The sequence below is a fragment of the Amblyomma maculatum genome, chromosome 11, assembly GCF_055883805.1.
Source record: "Amblyomma maculatum isolate TAMU_Amacu chromosome 11, ASM5588380v1, whole genome shotgun sequence".
Taxonomy (NCBI): Eukaryota; Metazoa; Arthropoda; class Arachnida; order Ixodida; family Ixodidae; genus Amblyomma; species Amblyomma maculatum.
In genome coordinates, this window is record NC_139354.1 from 24,374,225 (window position 1) to 24,398,279 (window position 24,055).

The window sequence follows — 24,055 nt, forward strand, 5'->3', positions numbered from 1 at the left end:
GAGTTAGGAATTTCTGAAGTTATCCGCTACGGTGTCTTAGTATATGAGCCACTTTGGGATGCTAAACCCTATAAACAAAACTAACCAACGATAGTTGTGTGTTCGCAGCTGCAAACTTTGGCAAATGTGTGTCAACCAGATATGCCATCAATGTACGATGACATTTTAATTTTTGACGCCAGTTAATGAGCGACGTTCTAGCAAATTGGTGGCATGAGGCGTATGTCCATGAAAGAACATAAATAGATACCATTACATAACAAAAAGTACAGTATTCACAACCGCGCGGTGATATCGATGATCGAGGAATAACTCTAAATTACGCGATATTCGCAAATGAACTAAATTAGAAATTGTAACCGATATTAAGCTGAGAAGTTTGCTGTGCACCCAGAACCTCGAAGAATAAGAAAACCATCATCACAAAAGCTTTCGAAGCCGCCAGGTCCCAAGGGATCTCGGCAGTCTGATAAGGACGGGAGGGCAAGGCAGCCCTCCTAATAATTGATCTGATAACAAAACTTTTCTGTGGTATATTGTGCTAACATAAGGCAGCAGTGCTTCAGCGCTCTCAAAGATGCTTTGCTGCGGAGACGGTAGGTGGCGGTTTGCGCGGGGAGATGAACAGGTTTAGGTACTGAGTGAAGTTTCAATTTGAGAGTTTTACCTTCAGGTGTATACCCTAAGCGACAAGCCGGGCAATGTCATAACTACTATGGACAAGATAGTCAATGTAGTCGAGCTGTTCTATGGGAACCTGTACAGTACCCCAAGTAGTCGGGACAAAAACGAAATTGGCAGTAGTGAAGAACTATCAGATGTTCCGCCAATAACGCAAGACGAGGATAGGAAAGCTTTAGAAAGTATGAAAACGGGGGAATGCAGCTGGGGAGGATCTGGTAACTACTGATTTGTTGAAGAAAGAGGAATATCGTGCTAGAAAAACTCGCAACCCTCTATACACAATGCCTGGTGACATTGACGGTACTAGAATCACGGGAGAACGAAATCATTTTAAGTCATAAGAAAGAGTATGCAAAATAGCACCGAAAATTATAGACCAATCAGCTTACTATCGGTTAGGTACAAGGTACCTATTAAGGAAATTGCTAATAAAATCAGGGCGACGTTACACTTCAATCAACGAAAGCATGAAGCCGGTTTTCGGGAAAAACACTCTACTATCGATCATACCAAGAAATTGGGCATAGGTAAAAACCAGATGTATGCGATAAGGGACAAGGCGGGCAACGTCATCACCAATATGGACAAGATAGTCAAAGTAGCCGAGGAGTTCTATACTGATCTCTACAGCAGCCAAAGTAGTCAGAACCGTAACGAGATTGGCGGCAGGGAAAAACAGTCAGACGTTCCACCAGTGACGAAGGACGAGGCCAAGAAAGCATTAGAATCTATGAAAAGGGGGAAAGCAGCTGGAGAGGATCGTATAACTACAGATTTGCTAAAGGACGGGGGGGATATCGTGCTAGAAAACCTGGCCACCCTGTATACGCAGTGCCTGGTGTCATCGACGGTACCGGAACCATGCAAGAATGCAAACATTATCCTCATTCATTAGAAAGGGGACTCTAAGGACCTTAAAAATTACAGACCAATCAGCTTACTGTCTGTTACGTATAAGGTATTTACTAAGGTAATCACTAATAGAATCGGGACAACCTTAGACTGCCACCAAGCAAAGGATCAAGCAGGTTTTCGGAAACGGTACTCTACTATCGATCATATTCATACCATCAATCAGGTGATAGAAAAATGCTCGGAATATAACCAACCCCTACATAGAATCCAGTTATTAGCAAACGCATTTGTCTCAGTCCACACCTACACGGTCATGGAGACATTGCGAAATCAGGGTGTAGATAGCTGTATTTGAAACTTCTGGAATATGTCTATAGTGGCTGCAGAGCAACCATAGTTATGCGCAAAAAAATTCCCATAAAGAATGGCGTTAAACAATGAGACACGACCTCCACAGTATTATTGACAGCTTACTTAGAGGAAGTACTCAGAGACTTGGAATTGGGGAAGTTAGGGATAAAGGTCGAAGGAGAATATCTGGGTAATCTGCGATGTGCTGATGGCATTGCCTTGCTAACTCGAGGGGAGGGGAGGAGGGGGGGATTGCAAGAAATGATTGATGACCTAGACAGGCAAAGCAGAAAGGTAGGCTTGAAAATCAATGTGCAGAAGACTAAGGTAATGTTCAAAAGCCTGGGGAAGGAAGAGCAGTTTACAATATGTAGAGAAACACTGAAAGTGGTAGGTGAATATGTATACTTCGGACAGGTAGTAACTGCAGATCTTGACAATGAAAGGGAAACAACCAGGAGAATACAATTAGGACCAAGCGCATTTGCAAGTAGTCGCATGTTATGACTAGCAGCTTACCATTATCGTTTAAGAGCAAATTATATAACAGTTGCATCTTACCTGTACTCACCTATGGTGCTGAAAAGAGTAGGCTAGCGAAAAGGGTTAAGTTGAGGACAATGCATAGAGCTATGGAACGGAAAACTTTTAAGCGTGCAGAGTGGGTCAGAGAAGTAACTCGAGTTTATGACATTCTAATTAAACTCAATAAAAGCAAATGCGCAGGGCATTTAGAACGTACAGAGCATTACCGATGGTCGCTTAGGCTAAGAAATTGAATTATAAGGGAAGGAAAGCATAGAAGGCGGAGACAGAAAGTTAGGTGGGCGGATGAGGTTAAGAAGTTCGCAGGGGTCAAGTGGGTGCAGGTAGCACAGGACCGGGTTAATTCCAGGAATATGGGAGAAGTCTTCGCCCTGCAGTGGGTATAGTCTGGCTGATGATGAAATGGTACAAAAAGAATAAGCGAAAGTTGATTGAAGAACTGATTGCTTTGAACGAAAGCTTAAGAGTGCTCCAAGAAGCAAGGAAAGAAGGCTCTGGAATTTTGCACCGAGCGTGAGCGCAATGGTGGCTTCAAGTTAGTGCATGAAAGGATATCTGAAGACAAGTAATGTCAGGTAGAAAAAGTATCAGCGCTATAAAAAAACTAAGTAACACCTTATGAAGCAAGCTCGCTATGAAACAACCCCCCACTTCACCCTCCATTTTTATTCTCGTAATCACTCTTTCCCGGGAGAATCTTTTTTTGAAAGTGCGGCATTGCAGGCCTATGTGTCAATATAAATACCGCTGTCAAGTGTTTTGCACACTACTCCCGGCACAGCGATATTTTTAAGTGTCGATCTTAACACTACCTCCATGGAAAAATCAATGCCTCTCAATCAACTGAACAATGGCTGTCATCGCCATAAACGCAGTTCCGCGAGGCATGCCAGCTGCGGAGGTAAGTAGCAATACTTTTTTTTCTGTTTCTCCCCTTCCGTGCAGAAGTGCAGCCTGTTTTCTGAAGTGCAATGTTCTCTAGGTACTCTAAAAGTACCTGCTGTTCACGCAGAAGAAACGTTTATGGCGTTTGAAGGAAAGTTGAAGACACCATAATATATAGAAAAACTTTCATGCATTGACTATTCGTTGTATTGTTTACGTATCAGGGGTAAAGAAATCCTCCAATCAACGTCGCGACATACTCAGCAAGCAAACTCAGTCTTTTGGGGTCCTCATCAAGTAACGATTCCCATATGACCTATAAATAAATCTTATGAATACGGTTTCCTTTTTTGGTTTCGATGGGTTATATGCTGCTCACATCATAGAAACATCAAATACGACCTAAATGCCTTGTTTCAATCAATGCGATAGAAATGTGGGGACATTTAATTTCCCCCTTCAGGGATATGACAGAACATTTTTAACGGCGTTCTGAATCATATAGCTCATGTACGTGCACTTTGGTACTCGCTTAATCACTAATCACGTAATTCGTGCGTTTACTGATGCGAGATTCACTGCCCTAGTTGAGGCAGGGCCATCGGCCCCTAGCGTTTGACCTCCATGCGGATGAGTGTCAGCCACGTGACGTACCACATGACTAGCCGCAGCTGGAGTCGCACACTGCCGCCGCTGCGCCGACCGCAGCCTGGCAGCTGGGGTTACATGACGTACCTTCGGACTCTCTGTTCACTTGAAAATGAGATGACGTCGCTCGTCTAGAGCTTTTAGCTATCAATAAAGCTAGTCTCCTGCAACCGTTATCATCATCGAGACTATTTTGTAGACGACAGGGGAGAATGATCATCCAGTTGACGTTGCCAGGAATGCTGAGGATTTAGCTGTAGACAACGTAAACGTTCCCAGTAAGTGGGGGACCGACGAAGAACGAGAGTGTTGACTCGCTCCACGGCGGTTGAAGAACGCCTAAACCGTAAGGAGACGCTGGCGTCCAATTACTCTGTGACCAAAATGTAAACGGCGGCAATCTACTTTACCGAATACTGACCAGGATTTGAAGACAAAAAACAAAAAACCAAAAGCAAATAAACAATGCCAAATAATGGAATCATGTGGGTGTCTATGGGAGCGTACCGGCTTATCAACCCGTTATAATTAAGCACGAAGGTACCTCTTGCATAACCGGACTTAAGCGAGCTAAGCCTAGTAATTTTTATCTCCCAGATATCATTGGCATCAATGAGATTCACCAGAACCACCTAGACTAGGGAGAAGGCCTCCGCACTCTCCCTGTGACGTAACCGCACCAGGCCCCTGCGCTCCGCCGCTATTGGCTCGCATACGCGGGTCGCGTTCGTTCACTCTGAGCTATTTGTATAAGAGATTGAGGTGCTTATGACATTTTTCCAATAATGTCCAACTACTAAATCATTGATATCAAAAGGAAGCAAAAAAGGTTTCTGGAAATGCTTGGAAATACGACGCTGAGATACGTTAACAATGATTACACGAAAAGACAGCTAGAGGTGTTAAAGAACACATTTATTGGCCCGGATACTCGTACCAAGGCACATGCAATGAGCAACCAACGTAACATTTCATTACAAAATATGCGCAACATCCAATCATTGAAAGCTGTATGCTTACATTTACATCATAACACATTGCACACCCACCACTACTCGTGTGAAGGCCAGTTTCGTTCCATAGCAGGGACTGCCTTGAGACTGATTTCAAAGTCGCACGTTTTCTCTGTTCAGCATGCACCTGTTTGCTGCTGATGCCATTAGTTCTGATTGCTGCATAGTTTTTCAAAAATGTGTTGAAGGCACCCTTCAATATATTTGCCCGTACTAGATCTACGCAGTGGCCGCTTGCACCAACAATAATATCTTCGCTGTCGGCTGGCAGGAACTTCATGATGCCGAGGAGAACCTACCACTGGTTACTTTCAGTGGTAAATAGATGCTCAAACTCATTGGTTGTCACTTGCTCAAAAACAATCTTTGTACACTGTACGTACAACAAATGGCTGAGGAAACTTCAGATCCCCTCGGCTCATATCGATTAGAATGTGGTCACTCGGCTGAAGCTCTTTTTCTTTGATGGTGAGCTGCAAAGAACAGTCTTCACAACGCTGACGCCTTAGTGCTGCATGCGAACATAAGCTAAAACTGGCATGTCCTTTCGCGGTTTCTGCATATCAGAACTAAACCGAGTTTGTAGTTCCTATTGAGAGCTTCAGGGCATGACTCTTCTTCTTCACACTCAACGAAGTTTTTCAAAAGCAATGTGTTTTGAATGAGGATCTTTTTTTTTTTTTCGGTTTGAGACAATTCAGTTATAGAGACGTTATAAAGTGAACCACACAACCGTCTTTACTTTCCAAACCTGGCCTCAAGAGCTCCTGTTTGGAACTTGCCTAAAAGAACATAATTGAAACCAAGTTCATCAAGGCAGTATCTTCACACTTTTATTAATGCATATGTTGAAAGTCTCAGAGCAGAATGGGTTTCACTTCTAAGAGTGCCAGTTTGCTTGCCTCTGCTGTTTCAGTTCTCAAGACAATTAGAAAATTTATCTGACAATTCTATTTGCGTGCAACTCATTTCTGTTATTGGTTCTTGTCAAGAGTTGAGTAGTGTTCTTCTCTCTTGGGGTGTTTTAATATTTACAATGTTCCACAATCTTAAAATGAAGGCGATAAATCCAGCCGTTTCTTCAGGAAGAGTTAAACTGAGCTCAATTTTGCGTAGTATTCTTCACTTTTGGGGTATTTTAATATTTACAATGTTCCACAATCTTAAAATGAAGGCGATAAATCCAGCCGTTTCTTCAGGAAGAGTTAAACTGAGCTCAATTCCTCTAAACCCCATCCAGCCGTTTCTTCAGGAAGAGGTAAACTGAGCTCAATTCCTCTAAGCCTCAATGCTGATGAGACAAAGCTGCTAAACATTTTCAGAGCTAGTCTGTCGCTCCAGGTTTGTGTATTTTAATGACTTGTAAGTGAGGCCATATGAAACCTGATTTACTCTGTCTTGTTCAGCCTCACAGAGTTTCCTTAGAGAAGTGAATGAAGCCCTTTCCATGTTTGTACCCTGTTCTTGCTCACTTTCAAAAGGAGTGTATTATAAGCACTTGTCACAAGTCTTCTGGTTTAACAAGTTAATACAAATAAAATTCAGCCCGTGAACTGTATCAATGACATCAAATAAAGGCTGCTGCTGTTGTGCTGGATGACGGTATATAATCCCTGGCGTATTTTACCAAACAATGACATTACTTTCCTGTTAATAAAGTTGTCGGAAATGACGGCAACCACATGAAAAACAGCACCTTCCACGCTCATGATTACTCTTCGCAGAACATGATGAAGCTCCCCTGCAGTTATTCTAGATACAGGAAGTACATGTGCAACATCGTTGCATGGTGACAGCAATTTCTGTGTCGTAAACACATGAGCTGTTTTTTCTGGGTCGGCACAGTTGAGCAGTAGCTCCTTTAGGACGACCACTCTTACATTAAAAAAGCCGCTGAAAGTTTATTTCGTCCATCAGAAGCACAATATCCCTTTCATAAGGATTAAGAAAACCAGATAATTTCTTTATGTACCTTAAGAAACTTTATTCAGTTTGCTCTTTTGACGGACTCATATATTGAGCTGCACAAACTTCACCATGGAGCAACTCTATTTTACCACTACTTTGAAGAAAGTTATAAGCATGAGGGGAAATTGTCTGGATCACAAACACAAAACCAATAGTTCAGCTGAATACTTGCAAGTGTTGATTTTCTTCCCCATAATTTCAAACTTCTCTTTCAGAAACATTCAGGCATCTGCCCTCTCCTACTCTATTACCTCCTCATCACAAATGTTATGAAGAAGAGAAACAACTAATTTGAGCACTGAACTCACTTTGTCCTCTTTTTGATGGCTTCGTTTAGTGCAGTAGCCCTGCACACTGTCTAGAAGTTCCTCCAAGACACGAAAATCGCGAACTTGATCAGGGGTTTCGAGATCCTCATTTGATGCCAGTTGCACATGCTTCCAAAACACACGCATAGACATATTAGCCGACACGTTCACTGATGCCAGGAGCTCTGGAGATTGCGTTGTTGGCTCAATGTGAGCAAATATGATGCAATTGTCACAGCACGCATTCGTCCAGACATCCTTGCGATGCAGACGGTGGATACGCGAAGATATGTCTTTAAAGCTCTGTATTCCATCTCGTAATTAAGCTGCTGCGGATTGTTGGATGGCTTCTTGTAGCTGTGTATTTTCGGCCCGTCCCCGCTTTACATCAGGTTCTTATCGTGACAGCCTTGTAACAGGGAGATAACTTTGGCAGTCAGGGAAGATAGTCGGAACAGCGTCCGACGTAATTCGGGTCAGCTTCATTGCCATTTCTATAAAAGGTATGCACGTGACGTCATCCGAGGGGTGCATGCATGGATATAAAAGATAGCCTAATATCGTATAAAGAGGTTACAGAGCACTATAAACTAAGCAGAAGGGTCTATCCGCCGCCAGACCGTTCCCTCGGAAACGGGGAGGCAAATGCATGGAGGAGGCTACATGGGGGCAATAATATTAGTCCCTTTTGGGTATATGCAACAATTTCAAAAGATGAAAAGGATCTACATTGCATAACATGTGGGAGATGGGGCACTCTAGATCATATTATTTGGGAATGTAACAACAGCCGAGGAGCTAAAGAAAGTATAGATAGAGACGCCTGGGAGACCCTGCTGCGAAGCGAGGACCCCGCTCAGCAGCAGCAAGCCATCCGCCTGGCGGCTGAGGCCGTGAAGCAACAATGTATATTCACCAGACCTTAGTTCGCGAGGCTCCTGAGTAAGGCTCCATCAGGCCTGCGTGCCGGGGAGTCCGAAACGGAGCTTCTTCTCGGCGGAAATAAAGGTTTTCAACAACAACAACTAGCGGCCGTCGTAGCATTCGCCATATTCGTGGTCGCGAATAGTGCGTGCGGGCGCCGCATCAGTACTCAACTCGTGATCCGGGGTGCGCGTTTTGCACCTTGTCGGAATTTCTGCATGCGCCAGCGAAAACCTTGCGAGTGAAAGGATACCTATTTACACCCGTGGACTTGGTGGAACAAGAAAAAACGTCGTTCTCGATAAAAATTACTTGTGGTTTAGATCCTGTCAACCCTAGTTGAATTGCGAGGCGTAAGCTTCTTTTGCCTGCTACATTATTTCCCTATTACGCCGTATCAGTGTAAGGTGCTACATTATTGGGGACACTTATGCCGATCCTTTAACGGTATATGACGCTAGAGCGTAAGCTACCAGCCCACATATGAACCCACGCTTCAATTATGCCGTATGGACGGGCCTGCGTGTCGTATACGGGTAACAAGAATGCAAACGGTTCCGGCAGGCTGAATCTGATATCACCCTTTCATATGAAAGGAGCAACCCGAGCTGGCACCTCTGCCCGTGGTACAGGGGTAACGTGAATTCAGATGTCAGGGCAGGCTGATTTGTTTATGAGGAGACCGTAGTTACGCCTCTTCACGGCGTAGCTACGGCCATCCGAGGTTTCACTTTGGCTGTCAGAGTATTGCTTTAACAATAAAATGTTCGACTTTGTGAAAACATCGCCTCGTACGATTGCGGTAACTTCATCGTGGTGTGCGGCGTACAAAAAGACCCATGTTTCGCACTGTATTCCTCGACACTGGAGACTGCTTGTGAAGTGAGCTTTTAAGTTTTGCGACAGATAAAGAAATTACAACGTACAAATCTATGAAAGGGTATTATTTGTTCTGCAAGGCAGGGAGGCCAAGAGCTACACATGCCTCGGGGCGTCAATGGCAGGCGGGCCATTTTTATAAAGGTGAGTAAACTGCAACCTATCTGTTCGTTTAGCTAGCACTGTCTTCTCTGCCTTCTTGCAAGAACGTGTTTCAAATGTATCAAGAGTTATCGCTGCACATCGCGTTCTTGATAACCTAGGTTCTATGGTTTCTGAGCATTTCAAGCAGAGCTACGTTGCCGACACTAAATTAGTAGAACATGCTTGCCGGGTGTGACGTTTATGCAGCGAGTGGGTGAGAGTATTTGCTCGACCCTCTCTGTTGGAACAGCGCCTCTGCAAGCTTCGATCGGTAGTTTGCCGATTACCGCCACTAGAAATATGCGTTTCGCGGCTATGTCATTTTCGAAATATGGGGCAATTAATGCGCTCTGTCTTCAAGATGTGTTCTGCCTCCATGGCAGCTAACAGCGGATTTAATAAGCTGCAAGTTGCATTGGGCACAATGGGCAACCAGCAACTTTTGCTGTTGAGCTGTTGCATGAATGAATGCCTGTTATTTATTTATTTATTTATTTATTTGATACTGCCAACTGCCTCTTGGCAGTCCAAGCAGGAGTGAGTAAGTACAGTCGGCACTACAAATCAAGGTAAACAAGAATGTGAGTGACAAGAAAACATAAGGAAATGACTTGCAATACAGATTATTGCGCGGGCAAAAGCAGCTTATACAAAATTACAAAAAAGAACATTAAAAAGAACAAAAAAAAAAACACACACACACATCTGCAAACTGCAAAAACAGGAGACTGGACACTCTAAAATTAACATACTTCATTGCAAAGAGTGCACAGCAGACGCAAAGGATTCGACCGAGGTCATATTGGCGACTTCTTGCGCCAATATGCAGTGCTATATAGCGGAGCATGAAAATACCGCTACAGACTCCATGCGTATGAAAGGCTCCAAAGCGAAAAGTGGATGTGAACATATTTACCAACTCATCTCACTTCAATCAATCTATTTCACCATGCTTTACCATGTGCCCCAAGTTTAGCAGCGGCGTCTACGGGCTTCTATATTTTTGCGATAATAAAACTTAACTGAACCTAACTAAGAAAATAAAAATAAAGAAGCGGTATCTGTCTAACTTTTCAGTGGTCACCTATATTACAATACACGGCATACAATTGGAGGCACATATGTTGCCGCTTCCAATCTTGGTCGGAAACTAAGCTTCAACCTAAAGGGCCTCTGAAATGCTCTTTGCAAAAAATCCACGTAGGTTATCTTTGCTAGTATTCGAGCCAAATGTGAAACGTTTAAGTGCATCCGATGATTTGCAAACAACATTTAAAAAGTGCTTTTGCGGACCGTTTGCGACCGACTAAGGCGGCGCAACTGACGTCAGTGGGGTTGCTGGGCACAACCGCTCACTGGACGCTCCCGTTTTACGCAGGCAGGACGAGGCAAAACCACGTATACTTTTAAGTCCTCTCCATGACTTCTCCCCTGACGCTTGACGTCACTGCACCACGACGGCGGGAGCAGCCACAGCCGACCGCTGCGGCAGCACCTCCTGGCGGCCGCGCTCGCAATTCCCCTTCCGCGCTGTTTTAAACCGTTGAAATACGAATAACTCAGAAGCATAGTTTCGTATAAAAATTGACAATAATAAATTTAAATGTTCGAGAAGACATGAGAAATATCTCACTCAATGCAAAAGTGTTCGCGTTTTTGGAAACTACTATATTTAAAAGCTACAGTTGTGCCGTTTTTCATGTGAACTCTTGAAACCAACCCTTTCAGAGGGAGACATCGTCATCGCTGTAAACATCACTATTGTTCTTACCCTGTATAACTGATTAGGGATAATGGAAATTGATGAATGTGGTACAAAAAGGATGGGAAGTGATCACAAAAGAATTAAAATCAGGTTTGGTGAGCAACAACAGCACTGGAAGGACGAGAGTGGATAGAAAGCCATAACTTTAATGAAGCACAGTTGCAGGAAGTGGCGAATCACATAGGAGACATAGTATCCAAGCAACGAAATAGGGAGTTGACATATGATGACCTAGTTGGTGCCATAAAGAAAGAGCTAGAGAGGGGCCAACTCAGGCAGAGAAGAAAAAAGGAAATGCATAAATCAAAAAGCTGGTGCGACATGGAGGTGAGACTGCCTTAGTTAGACGCCAAGGGGCATACAGAGCACACAGATCAACAAAGAAAAATGGGGCCACTCAAGTAGTAAAATTAAAATGCAAGGAATACCCTGAGAGAAAAAGGAAGGCAGCAGCATTAATTCAGGATAAAATGGGGAAAGCCGGTGTCCGGTCCATGATGGAGGTTAATAAAAAAGATAGAACCGCCGCAAAAAAAAATTTGTAAGAACAAAAGAGCCCAAGCAAGTAAGGCAGAGGGGGTACAACGCTCACTGACGATACATGAAGGCAAAAGGATACAGGGTGTGGAAGCACAGCATTATATCAAGGACATAATAGAGGCTACATTTGCAAAGCCTGGGGAGGATACACATGGAAGAACTTAAAATATTGAAGGCAACAAGGCTGAAGAGGAGGAATTTAGAGAGGCTAATACAGAAGAATGGAACAGAATAGAAAGTAAAGTACCCGCAGGAACAGTGACAGGACCTGACGACATTCCCATGAAATTGATTGCATGTTAGGGTTTGGTTTGGTTTTGGGGTTTAACGTCCCAAAGCGACTCAGGCTATGAGAGACGCCGTAGTAAAGGACTCCGGAAATTTCGACCACCTGGGGTTCTTTAACGTGTACTGACATCGCCCAGCACACGGGCGCCTAGCTTTTCACCTTCATCGAAAAGCGGCCGCCGTGGCCGGGATTCGATCCCACGTCCTTGAGCACAGTAGTCGAGCGCCCTAACCACTGCGCCACTCCGGCGGGGCTGCATGTTAAGGGAAAAAGCAACTATTCTTCTAATCTACTCTTAACAAGTTGCATTGCCAGTCTATATATGAGTGAGGTGACTGTGATTGGTTTGTAATATTTGATGTTCTTTCTTCCCTTACCCTTATGAACTAGTCTCATTCTGCTCAATTTCCAGTCTTTTGGTACCTCTCCTCCCTCTATTATTTGTTCAATCAGGTTGCGTAATTTCTAGGGGGAAAATCAACTAGAAATTACAAAACCTTATAAATGAAATATCAGGAAGCCCCACGTTACCTGTCACGGCCATGTCAGCTGCCAGCTACCGCCTCCCACGTAACAAAAGCATAATACGTCCCCCTTTGTGGGTCGTGGGCCCAGGGTGGCCCAACTTGACTTAAGGCGGCCGTCACCTTGGGTGGCGTCACGTGACGTAGGGTGGCAGCAAAGTGGGACACCTGCAAACGAGAATAATGGCTTTAATGGCTAACCATTAAAGGTTTTCGCCTTAAAATGCACTGGTCTGTTTACTGAATGTCAGTAATGAAAGCACATTGCACAAATGTGTTCTTTCAATTAAAAAACCAGCAGCACACAATGTGCATAATTCCATCATAGGTAAACCTATTGAAAAGTTGCTACTACAAGCTGCATAAGTTTGCTGGCTCTTTGGTGAGTGGTGTATGGCACGTGGCTGCAACAATATCAAGTATGTATCCACCGTTAGTGTGATGTAGTTGTTTCACAGCTGTGTGCACTAGATAAGACTTGCCACCGACACTGTCACGTGACTGCTATTTGTGCTCAAATGGTCAAATTATATATATATATATATATATATATATATATGCCTTTTGCAGACTACATTTTCATTTTTTATAAGTCCTTCATTTGACCCTGTTGGGCACTCTCTCTTTATGAATCTTTTCCTTTCCAATGCAGAGTATCATGTCAGGCCTTTTCACCTGCTAAGGTAAAGCCTTTCTTTGCCTCAGAACATGTATACAGTTACAAAAGAAAAATCTAAATCTGTGCAGCAGGCTTCGTACGGCAGTTCCTTGCAATTGTCTCCAACTGCTTGTATTTATTTAAATAAGTTGTGATTGGTAACCTAATGGGCTGCTGGTAATGCAAGTAAAAATCGGGGTACCGCTTCGAAAAGAAACATTTATCGAATCGACATTCCAACTTGCCTTTTTTAACTCGCCGTAAGTATGGGCCTCTATCTGCTTCTTTTCATTGTGTACGTGTGCGTACCTGTATAACTGTAAACTGAGAAGATCTGTATTATCTCAATGCTTCCTTATCTTGGGTGTAAATGCACATGACATCTACTTTTTTATTAGCCACACGCCTGACTACTTAAGTGCTGCCAAAGTGGGGACCCGTGGCTTTGTCATGGTGTCAAACAGCGGTTTTTACTCTTGGCTCCCGCCGTCATTTGTACCAGAATGGCAAATAACTAAATTGAATTGAATTGAACCCGAGACTGATCTTTATCACGACGAAAATGTTTATATGTGAAGAGCGGAAAAGAAATGAGACAAATGGAAGAGGCAGGCCAGCAGGGAAATACAATAATGTTGTGGACAAATAACCTCTGGCCTCGACAACAGCCGGTGAAAAATTAACAGAAAAGGGAGGTGGTGAAGGAGTAGAAAGCCAGAACGTAGATGGAAGCGCGGCGCAAGCAGGGGCTGTGTGACCTTCCCTGCACGTGAAGGTCACACAGCCCCTCGGGAAGGCTGGCATTCTTCGGTGTTCATGGTTATCTTCTCTGGCAGCCACAAGGAAGTTTAGCTAGAACGACGTAAACTTTGGCCTTGACAGCTGGAGTTAGGGGTAAGTGTCGGAGATGAAGTATGCATGAGGTCTTTCGAGGATGGAATTTAGGAGGTCCCTGAATCCTCTTATCGAAAGTGCGACTGCGCGTATATGGGTGCATTAGTGTGGGGTGCGGACTAGTTATAGCGTGGGCTGAAAAATTATTAAAAACCCATCGGAAGTTCGCCACTGATTTGTTTTGAGCACTGTGACTCCCAGTGACCACGACAAATCACTCTTATGCACGTCACAATGTCGAGCAAGTTCGCCTAAGTTGAAAACAATTCCCACACGGTACTGTGATACCGTGTCTAAAGCTAATATTATCACAAGGTTTTGATTATGCACTTACCAGCAGTGTTACCTGCAGTGAAAACAAAGTCGCTGTTTTCCTCACTTGTCTTCATGCCCACGCGCAAATTGTTCAGTATGAAAGAATAGGTGATTGCTGACGGGCTAAAAAACGCACGTGCAGTGGATTACAGCAGAGCGTACAGAAGGCAAATCATCATGGCAACCTGGCTGAAAATACTAGTATGTGGCGCCAAAAAACTTATAAGGAAGGCAGGGATAAGAAACGAGAAGTTCAATGAATGCTTTGCTGAATATTGATGAGACAGAAATGAATAAGTAAAAAGAAAAAAGGTCAAAAATGGGTTGAAGAAGATATAAAATTTAATTAAAAAGCAATAATATATCTCAAAGATTTATTTTAGAAAAACGCATGGAAGTCTTATTGCTTGTTTTCTTCACTTGCCTTTGTGTTGAACGCGCAAATTATTCAATTGCATGTGACCAACTTTCCGCTCTCCTAAGTGACCTATTCTTTATTCTTTATTTTTCGCTTCAACAACTTCTTATGCTGACATCTCCCCATTTCCAGACCACTGTCAAGTATTTGGCTCCAGTTTTATTTTGATCATGTTACTCTGAAATCTCAAATCCAGTACAACAAACATGTGCCAACATCCAACGTGCTTTTAATGGTAGTCCATGGTGATTAATCTAAGTGCCTCACGCTGTTTATTTCCTTGCTGTTCCAGTTTTATTGTTTTTCTCCTCAGAGTATCTCAAGGTCCCACTTCAGGCAAAACCACTTCGAAACCAACATTCTTTCATTACTTGCGCTACTCGCCTCCTCTGCCGTCCAGTGCTTTTCTTCTTTGAAAGCCGAGGTGTATATAAACGTCGCCAGTTGTGATCACCCTGCCCATATAAAGCGAAGTAAACTTGTCAAAACGGTGGCTATTGGACTGAGGCACCCCTGAACTCTTGTTTAGTTTCCTTTGACTTCTGGTTTTAATATGTTCTGCCCTTCTTGTGCAGTAGAATGGACTATTATGCTGTCCAGATTTTATAAATACAGAGCAACTCGCTTTTTGCTGATAGCCCTATTCTGTATTTTTGCAGTGTAAAAATCTGTTGGCATAGGCATTGAAATGATTTGAAGGGGAGAGAACATTAGCCTCATTGTGATAACAAAGCCTGCTGCTATTAGCCCAGCATGTCTCTAACTTGAAACTAGAGCAGTGTTATATTCTACTGGTGATTTGTTGCACTGCATTAGAAACTGCCAGCAAAATACGATTGCTTTGACACACGCGCTTTTCGAGCATACTCGTTCGCATTCACACCGATGTGCAATCGTTTGCCTCATTAGCATAGGTTCTGCTTCTGTCACTAAAGTAAAGGGCCAGATCTGATCATACTTTGCTACGTCAGAGCACTTTAAAGTTTCCCAGGTGACTTAAATTAACCTTGCGCTTAAATTTATGGCACACCTAATATTCTGAGTTGGTTTGTAACATTTATACCATAATATATGTTCATCGGATAAGAACGCATTCTAGGTAGCTGTCCACCTGGCTCACGTAGTGGTAGTCAGTGAGCCCCGTTGTTTTTAATGAATGCTGTTATTTGTCACGTTTTTCGTGTGTGGAAAGCATGTAATGTGATAATTAGTATGGTATTTGTGCCTATTGGTAACAATTAAATATGGACTTGGCAAGTATTTGTGCCCATTGGTAAAATTAAAATAGGGCCTTCATTATTGTGAGTAAAGTACACATGATCATACTAACAAGCAATTCCGTTTAGCAAACTGTTGCTGTAGATTTTCAGAAGCTCAGTCTTGAATTCTCACATACTTAAGGTTGTAGTTTTAGGCCTGCCTTTAGCATGCGACAGATATTCACGCTGTATATCTCGCCTGGAGAACAAAAGGTTGTTTCATGTAAACTGATTCATAATTTGCCCTCAACCATATTCAGTTGCTTAACATGCTACGCAGAGTTGCATACGAATGTGGGGCGCATACCAAACGCTACAGCTGAAAAAGGTTTGGCTTCGAGCGGGGTACATGAATTAACATAGAGGCTATCCAGATGTTGGCATAAAGGAGGTAGGAGGGAGAATTACGCTGTCATCTAATGCTTAATTGGCTTTCTGTTGGAACAGTCCGACCTTGAATGCGCCATCAGTGCATCAGGTTTTTGTCTGAGGGACGTGTGCTGGGCCCTACACAGAGTAGCTAGGGTTCAACTTCAAAAATTACTTCTCTCCTTTAAAAAAATACCAATGGAAGCTGCGCAAAGCCTTCTTGAAGAATATTTGGTGATCTAATAAGTAATTTGTTGTGCTTTACCTGGACAGCTAGTGTGTGCAATTGCGCTCTGAACTAGGGAGAAATGGTGTTCTCTTACGTGTTAATTTGTGTGGGAAACATGCGATAACTTCAGGAACAAATTTTCTTTCTCTTGACCACTTTGAAAATACGCCCAAATTTGTATAAGAAGCTCATGTGAAATGGTAATGGCACCATTATAGCAATAATCAATTTCTGTTATTATTGGAAGATCTGTTACAATGTATTTTTCATCAAATTTTTTTGTTGGTCGCGTGAATTTATTTGCGGAAAGATTTGACGCCCTGCGTTCTACTGTCATAGTCTTAGTCATGTACTGGCTTGTTCTTGGTGCAATTGTCTGGCAATTTAAACTTTCCCTGTGACTTTCATTTTAGATGTTAAAGCATATTCTTATTTCGATATAGTCAGTGTAATCACTGGTCAGGTAAGTGGCTTTCATAAGCTTGTAGCAGTTCTTTCTGTATCACGTGGCCCGCACACACGGGCATCTTTTTCATAAAATGTTGCCTTAGTTAAAGCATTGTGTTTATATTGTGACGTGCAACTGTTTGCTTTGAAACAGTGATAACCAATTTGGATGGCTCCATGAGTTAATAGGAGCTGATGCGTGGTTCCTAAATGCCTATATTTTTATGAGCATCAGAATACATGATATAACGAGTAGACCCTCTAGAAAAATAATTAGGCAGTGTGCACTAATTTTGAAATATTTTACTCTTTTTTTCACAAAATGCAGGAAAGCGAATATGCCTGTCATTCTTTGAAACAAACACATCCTCACCTTAAATGCAACACCTCCTCTGTATCGAGGCAGGTTGAATATGAAGCAGATTTATCACTACGGATCTTTCTGCAACTGCCATAATGGCAGGATTACAGATTTTCAGCATAAGTTGCCATAATTTTGAGTCATGCTAATATGCACCTTCGAACTCTGTTCTTTAGATACGGCAGCATAATGGATGCATTTGAAGCTCGTTAATATGGTACACAAGGAATTGAACACCTTCTCCCCAGCTGGCTAGCAATCTCTCGGCTAGCATAGTAGTTGAAAATTAAAGCCAATTCTTCTGCCTCTAAGCAGGGATTTCTAATTTTACTCATCCTGAAAAGGAACTTGTAAGCCGTATGAATTTTTATTTTTGCTTCGTCATAACATATTTCTATTACTTTTGCTATCTGTCCTCCATTTGTAGGCTCTGGTTGTTAAAAAAATATTTTCTTAGATGAATACGCTGTTTCTTAGACGGCCATAAGGAAGTCTTTTGCTGAACAGCCGATTGGGCTTGTTGAGGATTCATTAGCGCGTAACAGCGCAAACAATATGAAGGAAACACATGATAAAGGGACGAGACAACGAGCGCTGACTTCCAACAATAATTATTTCGAATAGCACACATCCATATATGCAGCATAACACGTGCCACACACAAGTCCCTTATGCCTGCTGCTATACACACGCTCTTGCGCACTGAAGAAATGCGCTATACATTTAACATATCAAGTTCTTTTTTGCTAGCTGCAGGGACGTTTTACTAATGCGCTGTTTTTACAATCGAGCAATCTCAGCTGCCTCAACAATCTCGCGCACCAGTGTTATGTTTTTCAAGCACTTCGCAATCTTAAAGTTCTGCGGCACAAGCATTTGGCGGATCTCTGACATAAATTGCGATATGCCTGCACGTTTTATTTATGTTATTTTTTACTCTCTAAATCGTTCGTTTGTACATCTGCCTATTTGGCCAATATACCGTTTTCCGCATTTCAGAGGCATTCAGTACACAACGCCTTCTCTGCTTCCCACAAACCGAACCTGGTGATTAATTTTGCATCCTTGCTGTTTTCCCTGCCTTCAACATTTACGCGTCTTTTTGGGGTGGCGAGCACAAAAATTCACACCCGCCCTGCGGCCACTTTTTCAGGCGATGGGAAATGTCCACAAAAGGCAAGACTACAAACCTTCGTTTGTTTTTCAGCTTATCGCTCTCGCAGGTTTGTTTGCTGTTCGGCGACCGACACAAGGTTGTAGGGGTAGCCATGCTCCCAAAAGGCGGTCAACCTGATGACGAAAACTCGGTTCCATTGCGTGCATACATGAGATCTTCGGCACATTTGATAAATGAGGGTTTACGATGGCTGTTTTCACGAGTTATGACTGCCTTTTTGAAGCTGGTTACCCCTCGCACTTCTGTTGGTCGCCGAACAGTTAAATAAGAACTAAAACGGGAGCGTGTCAGAGGTGAACAAGACTATGACAGCGAGAAGCACAGAAATGAACGAAGATTTGTAGTCCTGCCTTATTTGCACAATATTTCCCACCGTCTGAAACAACTGGCTGCAGGGCATGTGTGATTGTTGAGCTCACCGCCCCGGAAAAACTAAACCAGCCTTAACCACCAGATTAGGTTTGCGGAATGCACAAAAGGCGTTGTTTATTCAATATCTCTGAAATGTGGAAGAACGTTTTTAGACGAATAGGAAGATGTACGAAAGAACGACAGACAGCTCAAGAATAACACTGATCGAACGTGCAGGCATATCGGAATTCATGTCAGAGAGAGAGAGAGAAAACTTCATATATTGCGTTAAGAGATTGCGTGTCAAAAACGTCCGCTGCAGAACGTGAACGTTGCGATGTGATTAAAAATATAGTGAATAGCTGGTGCGCGAGATAGAGGCAGCTGAGATGGCTTGATTGCAAGAACGATGCATTAGCAAAATGTCCCAGCGGCTAAAATAAGAACTTGTGCAAAAACGTCTGTATCTGTGGGCACAAGGGATGTGTGTGCATGTGTGGCACGTGTGATGCTATGTGGATGTGTGCTCATCAAAATAAACATTTTTTGAAGTGAGCACTCGTTGTGTCGTCCTCGTCGTGTCCATACCGTGTCTTCGTGTTCCTGTCACGTTGCTTGCGCTGTTAGCCTGTACAGTTGCTGAAGCTTTCTGTGCTTTTTGTATGGATGTAATTTGGTAATAAAAAATTTCCCATATTTCTGCATTGGACATGTTTGCTCTCTGATAAATGTTTTTTTTTTTTTACTGTACATAGCCTGTTAACTGGCTGAAGAGCTCCGGTACTAAAGGTTCATTCATTTAGTAGGTATCACAATCAATAAACACCAAAAATGCTAAAGGAGATAATTCTCACTCCATAATTCTCACTCCCGTGATGCTTTTTTTCCTCATGGGTGTAGGAGGTAAGCAACGCTAATCTGCCTCAACACCGCAAGGTCGCGTTTTTGAATTTTCGGGTGTTTTAGGCCATGATACGTTCTTTGAAGCGCGCAACAAATTTGCGGGCCGGGTGCAAAGGTGCGAGTATAGACAGACATCTGGAAACCCACTTAAGGGTGTTTGATTTTTTAGTGTTGCAGGATTAGTAATGGCACCATAGCAGTTTCAAGACAAAGGAACAAATTGTGTACCCATAGATCATCTATTCAGTGCTATATATACAGATTGTGATTTCATAAATTCAGAATTTTACAAGTCAGAGAAAGGAGGGTACATAAACATTGCAGTACAGAACATATAGCACAGCAAGAACTGGAATGTCACAACAAAAATTATACCTGGTTCATATGAACATATTTCATTTTTTGACAATATCAAGGTGAGTATCTTGAGGGAGATTGAGCAGCCATTCACTGAAATAAGGAGATTCCATAAGAATGCTGCTTTCGGCCAAATTATTTTATCCAAGAAAGCAAACAGGTTACGCAAACACCTCCCCTGGAGAGTAGCTCCTAAATGTTTTTTTTTTTTTTTTTTTTGCTGTACACAGCCTGTTCACTTGCTGAAGAGCTCCGGTACTAAAGGTTCTTACATTCAGTAGGTATCACAATCAATAAACACCAAAAATGCTAAAAAGAGCACGTAATTCTCACTCCCGTGCATGCTTTTTTTCCTCATGGGTGTAGGAGGTAAGCAACGCTAATGTGCCTCAACACCGCAAGGTCGCGTTTTCGAATTTTCGGGTGTTTTAGGCCATGATACGTCCTTTGAAGCGAGCAACAAATTTGCGGGCCGGGTGCAAAGGTGCGAGTATAGACATCTGGAAACCCATTTAAGGGTGTTTCATTTTTTAGTGTTGCAGGATTAGTAATGGCACCATAGCAGTTTCAAGACAAAGTGACAAATTGTGTACTCATAGATCACCTATTCAGTGCTATATATACAGAATGTGATTTCACAAATTCAGAATTTTACAAGTCAGAGAAAGGAGGGTACATAAAAATCGCAATACAGAACATATAGCACAGCAAAGACTGAAATGTCACAAGAAAAATTACACCTGTTTTATATGAACATATTTCATTTTTTGACGATATCAAAATGAATATCTTGAGGGAGATTGAACAGCCACTCTCTGAAATAAGGAGGTTCCATAAGAAAGCTGCTTTCGGCCAAATTATTTTATCCAAGAAAGCGAACAGGCTACGCAAACACCTCCCCTGGAGAGTAGCTCCTAAATCAATTACTGACAGATATTATTTCACAAGGAAGCAAAAATCCCAGTCGGAAAAAACTACAGAAAATTTTCTGATGTTACGACAGAATTTCTGTGCGGTTTTTGACGGGAAACCTGTTGTGACAACAGAATATTCTGTAGTAACATCAGAAATTTCTATAGTTACAACAGAAAAGTACTACAGAACTACAGACAACAGAATTTTACTACAGGAAAACTACAGAACAAGAGAAAAATCTGATGGTTACGACAGAACTACAGGATGTTGTGTCGTATTTTTGACAAGGTTCTGTAGTTTTTTTTCGACTGGGATAGTTCAGTGATTTAGAAAAAAGGGTAGAGATCTAGTGCCAATTTTGATGAAAAGATAAAGGATATTAATATTTTCGCAGATATGAACTTGGAACATCAGCTGCATATGAATGCATGCATGCTGGTCTTTTCCTTCTCATTACAATCCTTGAGTTTATCATTTCTCATAACCAGTGCTCTATAGGACATTATTACACCTTATGATGTGCAACACAATTTCAATGCTGAATCAGATTATGCCTGGCACCCAACTATGGGATTATCCCTGACACCCAACTATGGGATTAAGCTGTTGAACACAAAGTAATAAGATCATACAGTGGCAGCACCGCATTTAATGGAGGTGAAACACTAAACATTCATGTATTGTGTGATACCACAGGATGGTAAACATACCCACATATCTCATAATATTGTGAAACACAACAGCATGTCTCGCCATTCAAAGGTCTATTACATAAGTACTTCGAATTCTGTCCCCCCTTTTCAGTATGCAAGGTGTTACAAAGCAAATACTGAATAAATATTGATGGACTGCAAATGTAGTGTTCACCCTAATTCCAACTGGTCCAATGGCAGCATACTGTTCTACCATAGTTTCTTCGAGTTCCTCATGGCCTTTGAATTTTTTTCTGGTGCTTTTCGATATCCAAGAGCGCGTAAATTCTTTTATGCCTCGATCATTCACATTTCCCCTCTGTATTCTGGAACTAATAATTTTGTAACTAGTTAACGATGCTCAGTTCTGCAATAAAACCAGCCAATAATAAAGTTTGTGGTTTTTGAAGGACTGCATCTACGTACTATATTTTTCCATGGATCAAGGGCAAAAAAGAACCGAAGAGAGAAGGCACATGTGTTTCTTCAACATGGTTTGAAATGCGAAATATTCACAGACCTAAAAGAGCTATAATACAAATGGTTGAAATTTGTTTGGATCCCCAGGCTAAGAAACCTCGTTACAGGTGTTAAGCTGCCTATAACATTACACTGCGCCAGTAAGACATTTAGCCAGCCAAGGCTTTGGCACTTTGAAACCTGAAACTGTGATGGCAGCAAAGTGACTCAGGCATTCCACTGTTGCTCTTTCATGGTGGCTCAGTGGTTTGAGCACTCCAGGGCTGAACTAAATTATGCCGGATGAAATTTCCACTGCAGCGGTCACATTTCAGTGCAGGTGAAATGCAAGGCACCTGTGTACTTCGCGATATCAGGGCATGCTGAGAAACCCCAAGAGGTCGAAATTCTCCGAAGATCTACACTACAGCTTTCATCGTTGTCTGAGTCACTCTGGGAAGCTGATCCCTACCAAACAAAACCAAACCAGTCTAATGCAAGGCATGAGGTTTGGAGTTAAGTTTGCACTGCGGTGGTTATTAGAAAATAGTGTCACGACGGATGATTCTTGGACGATGAAAATCAGTCCACACGCAGACCACCACACCACTATGACCCCGCTCATTGCCCTGTCGCAGCTTGAGAATAATAACCTGTTGCTATAGACAATTCTCTAAAGCATGTATGAACTAGTTATAAGTGATAAAAATGCATCTCCTGTGTTCATAAAGACAGATATTCCTAGATGAAGAAAATAGCCCCATTTTACCTCTCCCCGAATGTGAAAGAAGTTGAAACAGGTGTTTTACTAGGACACTGGTGTACTTCATGGGATTGCATTTCAGTGGCTTCGCAAGTACATATGTAGTATCACTGCTGATTATGCTTACCATTACAGTAAAGCGCCAACGGAAAGCTGTAAAACAAAGTTATTAGTTATCATGTTCCTGGCATAGCCTTCTAATTTGCTAGTAAATATGCGGCCGTTCTGACAGAAAGAATGAGCTTCAATGTTGCTTCCTGTCAAGACCTCTTCATTAGTTATGCTGCTACTGCTTGGAGGCAGATAAGGTCTTTCTTGGTCAAAGGGCAACCCTTCTGAAATGGATACACATTTTTGGGTCTATGTAGCATCTAGCGATAAAAAGTACTTGATTGCACGTTTTTGAACAGTATGTTTCATTCACTGTTCAACTATTTCCTCAATCTGCAGCACATGATATACCTGGTAGATAATACCACTGAAAGCATTTCTAGCCTCCTTCAATGCACCATTTCATGCCGACTGCCTACAGCTCACAGTGGACCCCAGTGTCGCACACACTTGCCCACATCATCATCATCATCATCATCATCATCATCATCATCATCATCATCATCATCATCATTATCATCAGCCTGACTACGCCCACTGCAAGGCGAAGGCCTCTCCCATATTTCTCCAATTAACCCTGTTCTGTGCTAGCTGCATCCACTTGAGCCCTGCGAACTTCTTAACCTCATCCGGCCACCTAGCTTTCTGCCTCCCCCGGCTACGTTTTCCTTGGATCAGTTGTTGCACAATAAACGTAATGCACTACTTGTTGACGTTGGAAATTTCAGTGCAAATCTAAAAGGACACTCTGCAAGATTGAGGTCATGAAAGGATACGTTATGCCCCAGCATACTGTGCACAGCCTCCGCCAGACAAGTCCAGTGCGGCAGGTACTTATTCAAAATGCCATCCATCACGGACACACTGTAGCACAAAATCCAGCTGTCAAATTCTTTCGCTTTCTGGCACCGGCGCTCTTTCTTGGGTCTAGGCATGCGTTTCGCCTCCCTGGGAGGTGCGATGGACACTAATCATACATGTATCACAGCCTGGCCATGGCCTAAATAGAACGGACAACCTGGCGATTCAAGCCATAAGTCCAGGAACAGGCGCC